At 36.6% G+C, this 15,604-nt stretch overlaps 1 protein-coding gene across 3 annotated transcripts in view; it reads right to left on the bottom strand.

Moving 5' to 3' along the window:
• Positions 1 to 11,829, bottom strand: part of LOC131030962 (eukaryotic peptide chain release factor subunit 1-3) — a 54,700-nt gene extending 42,871 nt beyond the window's left edge. For 2 of the 3 annotated variants that reach the window (XM_057961931.2, XM_057961934.2), the window contains exon 1: positions 11,553 to 11,829. The gene's annotated coding sequence lies outside the window, so the exon portion shown is untranslated. Of the gene's footprint in view, positions 1 to 5,646; positions 6,417 to 11,552 lie in introns of those variants that run through there. The other variant, XM_059221656.1, reaches the window with a different exon arrangement.
• Between the last annotated feature and the right edge of the window lie 3,775 nt (positions 11,830 to 15,604).

The following is a 15,604-nucleotide window of genomic DNA, read 5'->3' as shown; positions in this document are numbered from 1 at the left end:
TGTCTTATAAAGGGAATTGATTAAGGGATACACAAATACGCCAAGATCATTAATGAGCAAATTCAGGACTAGCAGCGATTTGTATTCTGATCTTAACAATGTTGAATCCACCTTCGTTGGAGGCCAATTTTGAATAGGGTTATGATAAATGCATGAGAAGCCGATTTTGATCCAGCGAACCTTGTTTCAATCATAGGAGATTTAGATTGTCATCAAAGCAAACTAATTGAGACGCTACAAGTTCAATTAGGATCAGCGCTGAGTTTGTTATTGGGAGGACAGCAATTGCACTCATTGCTGAGAATTTATATTTTGGTCAGAGCAAGTCACCAAGGTATCACATTCAATCATCATCCACGGCTGACTAACCCCATTCAACCAGCGAATTTGTCATGAAAGGGCAACGACATTGTGGATACAAGTGAAGTTGATATTGGCGAACCCTTGACAGAGGACAATTTTGTCCAAAAACTGATTATCAGCTCATTTTGGGTTAGTTGCAGGTATGAGATAAATTAATTGTCATATTTGACCTTGTTTTGGTGCAAGTATATTTTGTCATTTATCGAATCCAGCCTTAGAAAGGTTTATTTAGTATAATTTGATCATCTTTGAGCATTTCTGAGGATTCATCACCAAAGAAGGTGATCATATTTCATGATATTATGAGCCTTAGGCTTAGATCATTAAGTTTTATTTGCAAATAGAAGATCACTTCACAAAACTAATTTAAACAACTCTTATAGGTGAAGGATGACTCTAGCAAGGCGAGCTCTCATCAAGGAGGACATTGCACTTCAAAGTGTCTGAGGCAATGACACCATCCGTACTAAGCAAAGACACGAACCAGGAACATGATCAACATGATGATTCAATTGCAACACTTCAAATCTTAGAAGGATACAAGGAAGCTGCTTGAAGGAAAGGATTTCACAAAAGACACACAACGAGAAGTAGGATCAATGCACTTCAAGGCATGATGAGGATCAAGTATAGGCAAGACAAGGTCTACACCAAATGCAACATCAAGGCAAATGATAGTTATCAGCATCAAGCACCTAAGGTGGATGAAATTTTCACAATTTTGAATTTCCTTCGGAAATCCAAGAATCGTTGCCAGTATAGCTAGATGAAAGCTCAAGATTGCAAGTGATCAAGACAAGAAGAGTTAATCAGAGTTAGAAGATCAACTTGAGCAAAGTCATCATCACATCAAGAGCTTGGAAATGTTGAGTATCAAGAGATATGCCTCATTTATTCACACACTTGTGATGAGTTACAAAGAGCGAGATGAGGTGGCGCCTAGTCATCACTTATCCAATCATATCATTTTAAGATAAGGCATCCAAATTCAATGAACCCGACTCATCCTACAAAGAATATAACTACCACATGGGCACAAAGTTCGGTTTACCTACCGTCACCATCTATTGGTTGAATTTTCAAAGGACATGTGTCCCATCAGATGTAATTGTATCATTGGTCAAGCATTAAATGCTTTGCAATGGGTGTAACAAACCCTAATTAGGGTTTTTTATCTTTCGATCTTGGGCATTGATCTCAAATTGATCTAAGCCACTGAATGTAATGAGAGCACTATATAAGGCCTCGCTTCTTCATTTGTAAAGTTAATGGTAGTAGTTCAAGAATAGCAAACAACGAATAGAGAATAGTAATAATTCAATAGCAGCTAGAATAGAGTAGGAAGAGAAGGCAAAGATTGTTGCCAAGACATTGTTGCAAGAAGCATGTAAACATCATTGAAGATATGGTGAAATTGATATGTTGATTCAACAATTTGCATGGTCTCTACTTATCAATTTGATTTTCATGTTATTTAGATGAATGGAAGACTTTGTGTACGATCAATGGTGAAATTCGTATATCCATAATACTAACACTTTGCCGATGGTAGAGTGCCTTGCGTGGTCAACTAGAATCATTCAGCTAAAGCTTAACTTCAATTATCATTCCTTCATTGATATGCATCAACTTGATGATATCTATGCTAGTGGTGATGATTTGAAAATCATAAAGCTATCCTTAGGAGATTGCACTAGCCTTGTGGAGATGTTCATTGCATGTCAAAGTGAGACTTAGTTTGAATTTCACCAAAGATTGTCCTTTGCTCTAACATTCCTAGAGTTAGATTAGCTTCCTAAACCTTGTCCTTTTTCCCCATTTAAAAAAAAAAAAGTGAAATCCCACGTTCCAACATCATTCGAGCATTCAAACATTCAACGTAAGTCCACCTTATGATCCCAGCAATATCACATCATATACAACTGAGTCTATCCAAGAGCACATCAAGGCCTGACATTTGAGAACCTTGGAGTCATCCCACTTGATCACACAGCTTAGCATTTGGGAGTCTTTGTTCAAGAGAGGATAGAATACTTAGTATTTTATTCTGTGTTGCATAGTGCATAAAACACCATCAACAAGTTCTAGGGCACTACCTTCCTTTATATTGTAGCATAGCGTGTGTGCATGATTGTGTTCCCCAGTGCTTGCTTTACATGTTTGTTCCCTCCTAGAAGACCCGAGTTACTCAGTAGGTGCTAGGATACAAGAGATTTTTTGTCGTAAAACTTCTTCTATCTGTTGTATCTTGCTTTTCAACATTCGGGGCAATGCAAAGCGTTGGGGGCATTTAGGCCTTCTTCCATGTTGACCCAAATTTTTATTCTCTTTGTCTTCATGTGCTCTTCTTTAGATCTGAGAACTCTGGCATTATGATGAAACACCCATCCACAGATCTATTACATATTTATCCTATTGCTATGGGTTTTGACGCCAAATAATCAGATCCCCATGTGCTCTTGCATTTTTGTTGATGTTGTGGATCTTATGTGTCATTCGCCGAAGATGACATTCCATCGAAACATCTCGCTATGTTGACGTGCCACAACATTTCTTCTCCTTAGAATGACATGCCTTTCATGCATACCATTCTAGGGGGGGGCTATCATATCTACATCATTTGCATTTGACATTTATATCTGTTTAGCTTAGCATTCTTGTTTGCCTTGGTGGGGGCCAAACCACTCGATATATTCTATTTATCTTATTGCCTCTAGTGGGGGCCAATCCATTGCTTATCAAATCAATCTACCATCGCCCAATCGAATGACTATCTAGCATTTTGCTATTCATGATGGCAAAATCTCACCCAATTGCATGACCATCTAGCATTTTGCTATTCATGTTGGCAAAGTCTCACCCTATTGTATGGCTATCTAGCATAACACAACTTGCTACCCATATCGACGAAATCTTGCAAATCGTTGCCCTATCGTATGGCTATCTAGCACAACACACTTTGCTACCCATATCGGCACTCTCTCTTTTATCATGGCAGCTGTTATTTCATATCTTTCGTAATAGGGGTTTTCCTCCATTAAGCAAGGTTTGTTTCTATTACATTATCTTATCTATCTTATCTATTCAATGACTGATGGCTTTTCCGTCTAACACATTGCACTACAACTAACGTTTTTTGTCATGAAATAGCTTAGCAAAATCTAAGTCTATCTCAAGTTCATCTCGCTAGGAGCAACTTCATTCAATAGGCGAATTTTGCTTCACCCTTTGTGAATATCAATAACATCTCTCTACTTTAGCTTTGCATTTCTCGACAAAGATATGCTTGCTAAAGTAGGGGCAAAATGTAACGTCATAAATTGCACCCCGTACAATTCCACATCACATAAGCATCTTCACTTCAAGCTGATTGGGAGCATTCATCACCTCATTTGTCCTTTTGTCCACATGGATTGCCTTGTCAGCTTAGAACTAGGCTTCTAGCGATCATGTTGACCAATTGACCAATGGACTCTAGCGTGTCATGGAAACGTCAATGTGTCACGCTAGCGTCCCGCGAATCTGTCAATCTATAGGTGTTCCTTTGAGCGTTACACTTGCGCCCGGAAGAGTTTGTAATACCTCTGTTCGCGGCCACCGACGTTGAGATTCCTTTCAGCACCTATATCTCTTGCATTTTGGGACTTTCTAAGGACTTATGGATCGTTTAGCAAGTTTCCAAGCTACTGGCATATTTTTCTACATCTTCTACAAGTTTCTTTGGTGATTATCGTCCACCATTGTTGCAACTTTAAGAGCTTCTTAGTTGTTCATCTTCAATCCTTCAAGCATCAACTTCCCGCGTGTTGAAGGGGAGTTCTCATTATCTTATTATCTTATTGCCATTCTTTATCATTTATCTTCTTATCATTGCCATTATCTGGGTTAACGTGGAGGTGGAAACAGCGAAATGGGGGTCTAACTGAGGTAGGCCTCTAAACAGAACCCCCAACATTTTCCTTCTTATTTGTGTGTAGGTTTGTGATTGTGAGAAGATACTCATCTTGTGAGAGGCTTCAATTGTGGACCGGTTGTAAGCTTCCCTTGTCCTTCTCATCTTATTTTGGTGTTCGCATTCTACATCGTTCGCTTGGTTTGTTATTGTGCCATTTGTTTAGTAGTTTAATCGTATCTATCACTTTCATACAGTTTTTGTGCTTTGACCGTATAAGACATTAGTGTGCCGCGCTAGTGTCCTCGTTCCACGTGCTCATCCCAAGGACAGAGACTTAACAGAGTCATTCGGGAGTCTTATTCGTAGCTTGTTAGTTTAGTTTAGCATTTCCATCCCTTGGCTCACCTTTAGTGCTAGTTTAAGTGAGGTAGAGTGAAGGTAGGTTTGTCCTTTGAGGTTTGTCACCTCAAGGGTGACAAATCCCGTCCTCTACAGTAATCAAGAAGTTTCTTCCTCCATTCGACCCCAACAACAACTACAACAACAATAAAAGTAGTGGCAACAACATTGACTATGATATTAGACATTCATATATGGCTAGTAGTACTATTCCCACGTGTATTATTGACAATGTTACATTTAAATTGTGCACTATTGATATACAAAGCTTGATAGATTCAAATTATCAACATATGAACTTCAATCAGCAGCACGAAGTACAATTGAACAAATATATCATGAACAATAAGCTGATCACCAAAGAATTCCAAGCTGACCATCAATGCTCAAGTTCTTCTGTGAACAACCTAGGCACTCTTCTTATGAGATTTTGCAAGAAAACATTTCAAAGATAGTTGATATGGCCACTTGAAAAGCCTTAATTACATTGAGCAATATTGTGTTTTCATCTATGTTAATTTTGTCTCTCAATACTTGTACCTTGGAGCAGGTATAAGACAGTTTACAACTGTGATTAAATGTAGACCAATGTCTTGTGTTTCCAAACTATAAACATAGAACAGAAGTTAACATTTATCTTGAGGTTCTTACTATCTATCTGATGCTTCTGTTCTCCTGAGCCAAAAAGGGTAGATATACTAAGGATAAGATTTCAAATAAGTTGTTCGATCTTTCTAAATGCACTAATTCTTCCATCAAACTCAGCTAGCTTCCATGTTGATAACCGTGCTTCCTTGATTACATGTTTCAATTATTCATTATATTGCATTCATGTCTACCGCTATCACTGAAATGCAAATACACACCAAAACACAAGGCTGGCACTAGTCTAGAAGGCCTAAAACCTAAAAGCCCTCGCAGAAAACCAAAAAAATTAAGGCATTACAAGATAAAAACAGAGAAAAACGAAATCAGTTCAGAATGACAACCTGTGGCGCCTGAAAGTCCTATCCTGCGCCACTGGTCCAGGAAACCTGCAATCTGCAGAAGTGCAGTTGTCACTTTCTTTGCTGTGGCAACTCTGTCTGGTTCAGAAACAGGCAGCGTGGTAATAATGGGCTGCTCCAAACTGCCAAACTCAAACTCCATATAGTTTTCGTTCAAATCACCGTTCGTAAGCAAACCATGCATCGACCTCACTTGTCTGGTAAAAGCCAGGAACCGCTTTTCAAGCTTTTCGAATGAACCCAAGAACACAAGATCCCTAAACTCAAGACCCAAGATGGGAACTTGTACAGCTGGATACCGCAATGAAGCTCCAACATCTCTTCCAAGTTACTTTTGTACTGTGTCCTCGCTAGACAAGCCACCACCGGCATCTCAGCCTCCTTTTTCTTCACCAGCCACAGCGAATTTGACAAGAAACAGAACCCCACTTCACAGTTTACTCGGCCTGTCATGTCAAGTTTAATATAATCGATCCCCAGCACCTCTTCGATTTCTGCCTCCGCCAGGTCCGACTAAATAAGGAAAACATTGATCGGCCTAACTTCTGTTGTCAACCCTCTAAACGACATCACTCCTTTGGTTAAGAACAGCAAAAATAAGAAATAAGGACTCAATTAGAGCAGAGAAAAAGGCTCAAGAGTAGTCCGCAAGAGTGGTTTCATAACTGTCCGGCTGTTCTTGATAGCATCAAGTTCTAGAATGAAAGTGCAGAAAATGCACTGTCTTTCTTTCAATTTTTTTTTGGTCTTTTTCAAGGTTCAATTCGGAGCTGATTGGAGTTAGTTCTTAATTGAGCAATGAATGAAAGGGATTTGATGAGAGTTAGTTCTTGATGATGTTAGCAACTTTTTAGGAATAATTAAATAAATGAAAGGGAGGATTTTAATAACGAATATTCCTGTAAGCCACATACTCCATATTGAAGTGCCACTTGGTTTCAATTGCTCCTTACTGGATAAGGCTGTGGATTATGGAGCTGAGTATTGTTGAATTTTTTCTACAACTTTTAATAAGTAGGGGTTTATGAATTTTGTAATAATGTATTTTGATTAGTCTAAGTTATGGTTTTATTTTTTTATTTCTTTGGTGTGGATGAAAATTTGTTGCACATCACTAGAGAGGTTATAAGGTCTATCCCTTGAAGAGCTAAGCTTCAAATTGCTAGCAATTTCATGATTATTTTTAGCAACAAGGAATGTTAAACCTACATGGCAAAAGAATTTATGAAGCAGGCACTCCAAAGGCACTCTCTTAATCTAAAATCTAAAAAGTAAGAACTTCTATTTTATTTCACATGGCAAAAGAATTTATACTTTTCTCCCATGAAATCTTGAGCTCTACAAAAAAAAATTATTGTAACACTTTCACAAGACCCCTTCCTAATACTAAGCAAGCTAAAAGTTTTAAGCTTTAAAAATTGCATAGATTGATAATCTGGTTAATTTTTAGCAATACTTAAATGCTAAAATATTTTAATTAATTTTTTTTTAGAGAAGTTCAAAGTTTAATTAAAAAAAATTCCTTCAAAATCATCTCGAATTTATACATTTTTTAACATCATCTTAAATATGAAAATATAAACATAAGACCTCTTATTTGTAAGGAAATTCTATATCTTATAGTGAATTTTTTTTAATGAGATCCTCTCCTCCAAGAAAATAGTTCTTAAAGCCCTTCCACATGCTTAGAGTTATTGATGCTTCAATTAGACCTTGACTACAATTATAAAATCTCCTTCCATGAAAAAGTGGCTATTTTTTAATGAAAATGTAATTGATAATTGTGGATTAGTTTGCAAGCAACAATAATAAGGAAGCTCTTACAATCTCTAATAGCATGTCCCATCAAATTGAATTTGAAAGCATTTTTACAATCTCTAATGGCACCTAACCCTTAAGTTCTTAAAATTTCTTTGATAAGTTTCATCAAAATTGAATTTAAAAGCATTTTTAAGAGAAATAATTGATTTTTATTTCATTCTTCAAAATTTATTAAGATTAATCTTAAAATGGTGTTAATAAAACATTTATATAATCTATTAATAATATTATGCACATTAACAAAATTAAAACAATTATGTAAAAACTCACTTATTCGTGAGAAAAATCATAAGATCCAAAAATTAAGTCTGAGAGAAAAACTTGTTTGGTAATGAATAAATATGACCCACAATAAGAAAAGCATTAAAACATTTCATTTTTCATAATTTTTTCAAGCTTTTATTATGTTAACATGTTCCACATTCCATACCTTTACAAGTAATTTTAATAGTGTATATAACTTAACAATGCAAGTTTTTGTGTTGCTTTTTTTATCTTATTTTATAATTTTATTATTATTTTCTAAATATCATTTCTTTAATGTTATTTAGCTAGTTGCTAGAGTTTAACTTCACAATTTAAAATCTTTAATTTTAAAAATGTATTTGTTTGTTTCTTTAATGTTATTTAGCTAGTTGTTAAAATTCAACTACACATTTTATAATCTTTAATTTTTTAAATGTATTTGTTTATGTTAGAGTTTCAAATTCAATCTTTTGTTTAAGATATGACATTCAGTTACAACCCCTAAGGAGAGATGTCCAACTTTGTGATAAAATAGAGCTTGGTGTTGTACAAGAGTTTGTAGATTTCTTTTTCTTTATATGAAGAGATCACACATAACAAGTGTTGATAGATGTAGCAACACAAGACATTATTGGTAATTATAAATTTAAGTGCATATATGATAGTTCACTAGATATTATGATACATGGCGTTTCACTTTACACTATGATAATGTAATATTGTATTAATTATTTTTTGATCTGTCATTTCATAATTTAATGAAAAACTATTTATCAATTTTCTAAATTCAGTTTTATGCATGTTTTTTTAAGAGTATTTTGTAAATATATGTGTTTTTGTATGTTAGGTCATTTTGTTGATTTTTTGTGAATTGTCAAGTCAAATAATAATTTTGTGTCTATTATATTTTGTTGAGCTTGAATTTTTAAACTATGTTATTCTATATTAAATATTATAATATTATACTAAATTTAATGTTAAATATAATAACACTATATTTATATTTACATTTATTTCATATTTATATATCATACAAATAAATTAATTTACATTTTAAACTATTTTTTTTTTTTTAAATTATAATAATAAATTCTATTTACCACACTCTACAATGATCCCCTAAAATTAGTATATCTTGTCTCCAAAATCCATCCCTAATCATAGATATTTCAATACCCTATAAAACATCATAATTTTATCAACTCAATGAAATACATATAGGTTTTTTATCTATCTATTAATATTTCATATTTGAAAAACATTAAATCTTTTATATTTAAATTTGCCTATCTATATAAAATTTATCTTTCACCAAATTGACTGTCATTCCTCAAATGTGTCTTAGACAGGGCAAAACATGAATTTGGTCAATCATAACGTGTTTGAGACAAGGCAAATAGAGGTATAAAATAAGTTAAACCAGTCTTTATCACAAAAGTATTGATTTTCTAAGAACATAGTTAAATTTATGATTAATATGAAGCATTAAATTTATGCTCTACGAGGGCTACATAGTATTAAATTTATGGTCTATAAGGGTTACATTTAGGGGAACACGACATTATAGATATCATGAAAAATAGTCATATATTATAAGTAAAGGCTAATGTTTAGTATAAAAGAAAAAAAGAGAATAAAGAATATCAATTGTAGAAGATTTGAACTCAGTAGCATCTACATCTACATACCTACAACATGAATTTTGTCATTAAATCAAATGTCTTTTAATTTAATGACAAAAAAATAAAGTTTGAAGTCTGACTAAAAAAGACAATACCTGTTCAAAAATCTTAACCCAGAAAAAGATTGTTGAAGCTGTTGTGGAAATCTGAGAAGATTCTTCTTCTAGAATTGGACCCAAAAATTGTGGAAAATGAGAAACTGTTTGCAAATCTGATATTGAATTGTAGTTCAATAATTTCTGGCCAAGCCTTGCAAACCTCCATGATTGGATTTCAGAGACTTGTAAACACTATTTGTCTGATCTTTTAGAAAAATTTCTGCTTGCTCAGGGATTATTTTTGTAGTGAATTGTGAATTGGATGATAAGTGGAATTTTATTTTGAAAGCAGGCCTCTGGACTTGGGGTAATGCTATTCTGGGACCCTCCAACCCAGAATTCAATCCTGCCACAGAGACTGTTTTTAGTGGTTCCAATATGGGTTAGCTGCCTAATTTCCTACTGCAGCTTTAGTTAACCTCTTGTCTAACTGCTATTTGTAACTCCTTTGCCAAACTAAGCCTGAAATGGATACTTGTCTCCAAGTCAGAGACCATGGATTACGAGAGGATGATCTACAGGCGTAAATTTTGTTTTGCACAAGGTCATTTGGCAGATGCTTTCCTGCATCCAAAAACCAAGCAAGTCAGGTAGACTTCTTAGTGAATTGATGCTGAGCATCATCAGACAATTTTGGCTGGTATTAAGTTTCCTTTGGTGCCTCTGGATCTCATTCGTAAGGACTCAGAAATTGAAGAAAATAACTTTTTTTTTCTGGAAGATTTTATATTAAACTTAAATTTGTTTAACTATTCATTATAGATGTAAAAGTTATAGGTTGAATCTTTTTGGCTAAGAGTCAAGGACTAAGAGGTATGCATTCTACCAAAGTCGTCTGGAACAATGATCCTGACTTCATTCCTTATGATATTAGAGCGTTGCACTCAACAAGACTTAATTTCTAATGGACTCATTCAGAATTAGTCCACTTCATAAACACACCAAGAATCCATAGACAAACAAAATGTTTTGCAGTATTCTATCCTTCAAAATCTTCTTCTCAATTTAGAATGTTTAGTTTAAGGTGCTAGAGTCTGCGGCCCTCACCCCAGTTTCCATGATTCTTAGTTTCTCATATGTTGCTCTCCTAGATAGCAGGCTTCCTATCTCTTAGTTAAATCTCTATATGATTCTTAGTTTCTCGGGTGAGGCTCCCATGGATGGTGGGCTTCCTATCTCTATTTTGGATAAATGCCCTTTTTCCTTGGATGGTCAAGTGACTACAAAGGCAGATTCCAGTAGCAAGACCTCTACCTTGTATGTGTGGAGGAATTAATTCACAATTAGGAAGCCATTGTCAAGGCAGAAAACTGTTTGCATGAAAAGACAAATAAATGAGACATGAAAATATCAAATTTATGTAGTTAGGATGTAGAGGAAATCTCTGTATTAATATCTGAGTTTTGTTTATACATACAGCAGCAAAAACAATTACTTTAACAATGACTACATTATCCATCTCAAAAAAATTTGAGAAGACAAACAATTAAAAGAAAAAAGGAACGAGTCTATTGAACTTCACATATCTAACAAAAACCACCTCTCAAATGGAGCTCAGATCCCATAATAAGAAGGGCCTCTGGCCTCTAATCCTAGCTCCCAGATTGCAAGGGGGCTGTAACAAGCAGGGGGGGGTTTTTCAGCCCTGTTGTGGACTTGGAAGTTGGATCTGTGTTTGTAAGTTTCAGGCAGTATTTTGGGTAGTTTGGGTTGTCTTTTGGTGGGCAGGAATTTTCTGCAGTTCAGACGGCTGATGGATCTCTCTGCTAATGTATTTCTCCACATACAATCCAAATTTACTTCAGAAAAAAAACCTAACAGTATGTAATAAGTTCAGCTAAAGTTAATTGAAATTAAAAACAAATAAAACCTTTCTTCACAAAATCAGTAGTAAACAAAGATCTTTTTTCTCTCAAACTCCATAGCTCTCAAAACGGACACATTTACAAACATTAAACCCTCATTTATAATCTAGTTTTTTTCAAGAAAACAGCAATAAAATCCGTAAAATTCAGAAATAAACATAATTGAATTACCATACCAGACAAAAGGGGAATGTATTCCGCCTGCAAAGGATGTATCTCTCCACCGTTTAATATGGAAGAAGCAGTAGAATCTCAATTCAATGTATAGATGGGCTTAAAAAGGATGATAATCCTGTGTCAATAAGGAGGAAGTTTCTTTCACATTTCATTCACCCGCATTAGTTTTACTTCTTAAAGATGAGAAATGGTTTCAGTAACCAGGTAATGTGAGGGATGGTTTCCAAAACCAGAGATTCTAGAAAAAGTTGATTAATATATTTTATGAGGAATGGTTTTAATAATCTAGTATTCCAAAAAAATTGACTTCCATGGTTTCAGTAATCAGATATTTTTTAAAGATTTTATATTATTTATAAGATGGTTCAGTCAGCACAAGTTTGATGTTGAAATCTTTTTGATGGAGAGTTAAAAGTTGAAGTCTGATTGTTATCTCATTTTTATTGTTAGAGGCTTACATCCAACAAGAAATATAACCTATCATATGGAGCAGTCTCTGCATAGGTCTACAGATGACTTATAGCAATAGAGACTACCGTACATAACCTGCTATATAAAATAAGACATACATAGCTTATTCTTGTAGGATTTGAACAAACTTCTCTTTCAAAAACACAAGAATTGATTTTTATTGAATTTATTCAAAAATATTAAATTTGATTAAGAAAATAAAAAAATCTATTAATTTATTGAGCATTTTTTTTTTTTGTATTGGAAATCGAGAGTAAAAGTATCAAAATACAATACGTTCAAAGGGGGAGGCACTGCCTCATATCAAGTATAAACAAAAATTACATAAAAAAGAAGGCCTAATCACCGATCAGCCAAGTATGCACGACGGACAAAAGTAGAGTCAAGAGACAAAACACATAGAGCCTGCAACTAGGATAACCAATGACTAAGTTTATCCACCCAGGCAGTCCATCCAGCAGGGCCTTCCATCCAAGCTATCTCCTTACTTTCCATGATCTTAACAAGCATATGAGGTTGTTCATATGAGGGAGCACTGGCTCCATGGATCTCACGTATCAGCTTAGTGAGAGCTTGGTTGAATTTGTCGAGGTCTTTAGCGCACCTCATCCACTCATAGCCATCCCGCATCTCGAATACAAACATTGTAGCAGCTCCATCTTGAAGGAACCTAAACAACTTGTCTCTTTCCAGATCCAATATTATAGAGACCTGCATAGCAATATGATAGAAAGTCAGTCTTCGAAAAGACTCAGTAAGAACCCTCACATGACCTTGAAAAAGCTCTTTGTTCCTAATATCCCAGAGATACCACAGAATATGGGCAGAAAGAATAGACCAGAGAAGATTAGCATCCTTTTTAAGACCATGAATGAAGCCAGATATAATATCAAAAGTCTGCACAGCATAGGGAATCTATAAACCAAACATAAGCCACACTTCCTTAGCAATAACACAGTAAAAAAAAAAATGTCTAGTAGTCTCAGGTAACCTGCAAATAGTGCAAATATTATAATCAACAGAGTCCTTTCTCAGGGGGAGCCTGTCAAGAATAATGAACCAATTAAAGCATTTGATCTTAGGGGCAATAGGCCTTTTCTAGAATCTGTCAAGTCTTTCGGTGCCATTGAGGGAGGGTTAGGTCCATATACCAGAGGTGGTTGACATGCTTGATGATGGAGTCGTTGTAAGAAAGGGCAGAGTATATGTGTTTAGCTTTAGTTTTGTGAAGGAGAGTCCCTTGGGGCCATTTAAACTCAAGAAAGCTATGGGAGTCAACCTCACAGAGTTTGGGGAGGCCAATGTTAGAGCAGGCAATCTGAATAAGCTTGTAGGTTCTTTTCTGCGAAGAGGGGAGGTTAAAGGTATCTTTGAGGTCTTCCCAAGGGATGAGATAGCCATCTTCAAGAATAGAGACAAGTTGCTTGATGCCTTTCTGAGCCCATAGGCGGGCCGAACAGCCCCTGGTGAGAGCAAGAGGTTTGGAGTTATACTCAAGGTTCCACCAGATAGAACTCTCCCCATGGATAATCTTATCATTGAAGAACTCAGTATCTTTAAGGAGGCCCCTAACAACCTCCCAAGATTTCCAAATAGATTTGAAAATGGGGGAGCCATGGACGCTCACAGGGAACTTCCCAGCAATGATGTCACTGAGAGGGAGGCCTTTCCATGTTTTAGCCTTCCTAGGGACAGCCTTTTCAAGATTATTGCAAATGAGGATTTTCCAGGGTTCATCTCCATCAAGTGCATGGAAGATCCATTTGGCCGCAAGGGAGATACCTTGGAGACGGAGGTCTTTCAACCCTAGGCCTCCAAGAGATTTGCTAGTAGAGCACCATTTCCAGTTGACAGCCTGTTTTTTCCTCCCCCCTTTACCATCAGACCAGATGAACCGCCTGATAGCCTTTTGGATTTCGTAGATTTGGTAGTTAGGGAACATCCAGGTAGAAGAGTAATAAATGCTATAGGAAGATAAAAAAATTTGACAGACTTGGAATCTGCTAGCAAGAGATAAATACCTCCGGTTCCATTTGAGGAGTTTCTTAAAGATTTTTTCCTTGATCCAGGACCACATGTCTTTAAGGGAGGGAGAGATGGCAAAGGGTATACCCAGATATCTGACAATCTTGTTAGGGCCCCCCCATTGAAACCCAGTTTGGGGGATCCAATCAGGAGGAGTATCATCCCACCAGAGGAGAATAGATTTAGCTTGTGAGATTTTGGCTCCAGAGATGTCACTATTTAGTTTTGAAATTTAAGGCGCAAGTTCTCGAAGTTGGTCTTAGAAAGCTCAAGAAAAAGAGAGGTATCATCAGCGAACTGTAGGTTGAAGAGTTGGGAGTCATCTGGGAGCATGATGCCCCGGATACAAGGGGAGAGGGAATTGTCTTTCAGAAGGAAGCCAAGGGCTTCCGAAGCAATGACGAAGAGAGTCGAGGCCAGAGGGCATCCTTGTCTAATAGACCGGGAAAGGCTAATAGTAGAAGAGAGGGAGCCATTGATTTCAATGAGGGCAGAGGCATCTTGGAAGAGGACCTTAACCATGTTACAAAAAGAAGCAGGGAAGCCAAAGGCCTTGAGCATGGATAGGACAAAGTCCCACTCAATTTGGTCATAGGCCTTTTCAAAGTCCAGTAGGAGCATAGCAGAGTTTTGTTTAGAGAACCGTCCCCACTCCATGGCCTCCCAACTAGTGATGAGGTTTTCCAGGATGTAGCAGCCTTTGATGAAGCCAGTTTGGGTGGAAGAGATGAACTTAGGGAGGATATTTTCTAACCTCATAGCAAGGGCTTTAGCAAGGATTTTATAGGAGACGTTGAGAAGGGTAATAGGGTGCCAGTTTTTCATAAGGGTTTTATCTCCATCCTTGGGAATAAGTTTGATGATGCCTCTGTTAATGTCAGATCCAAGGGAACCATTCACAAGGGCCTCAATATAGACATCAAGGAGATCTTGGACAATCCAGTCAATGTTAGATTTGTAGAATTCAGCCGGGAGACCATTGGGTCCCGGGGCTTTACCATCTTTAAGGGAGTGAATAGCCCTAACAATTTCTCCAATATTGATGGCCTGATCCAAAGAAACAACATCCTCCCTAGAAATTCTTTGGGGGATGATAGAGAGAAACCTACTCCTACGAGCCTTGGAGTGGCTATTGTCTTCGGAGGAGAAAGGTTCTGATAGAAGGAGGCAAAAGCCTCAGAGATATCCCCGGGGTTGGTGATGGGAACATCGTCAACGAGTAAAGTATCAATGTTCTCCCTAATATTCTTCTGCTTGAGAAGGTTAAAGAAGAATTTGGAACCTTTGTCTCCAAATTGCAGCCATTGGTGGCGCCCACGAATCATGGCCCCTCTAATCCTAACATTTTGATGATTTCGAAGAGCATCTCTAGTCTTGGAGAGGAGAAGGGAAAGAGAGGTGTCATCAGGGGAACACTGGGCCTCAGCCTCAAGCCGAGAAAGGAGGATAGAGAGAGACTTCTCCACAGATCTGGCAGCCTTAGCTTGCTGCTGACCAATAGTTTTAAGCAGTTTTTGCCAAGAGGTGATATTAGTGTTCCATCTGGAGATGTGGG

The sequence above is a fragment of the Cryptomeria japonica genome, chromosome 5 (genome assembly GCF_030272615.1).
Source record: "Cryptomeria japonica chromosome 5, Sugi_1.0, whole genome shotgun sequence".
Classification (NCBI taxonomy): Eukaryota; Viridiplantae; Streptophyta; class Pinopsida; order Cupressales; family Cupressaceae; genus Cryptomeria; species Cryptomeria japonica.
This window is presented reverse-complemented; position numbering and strand designations above follow the sequence as displayed.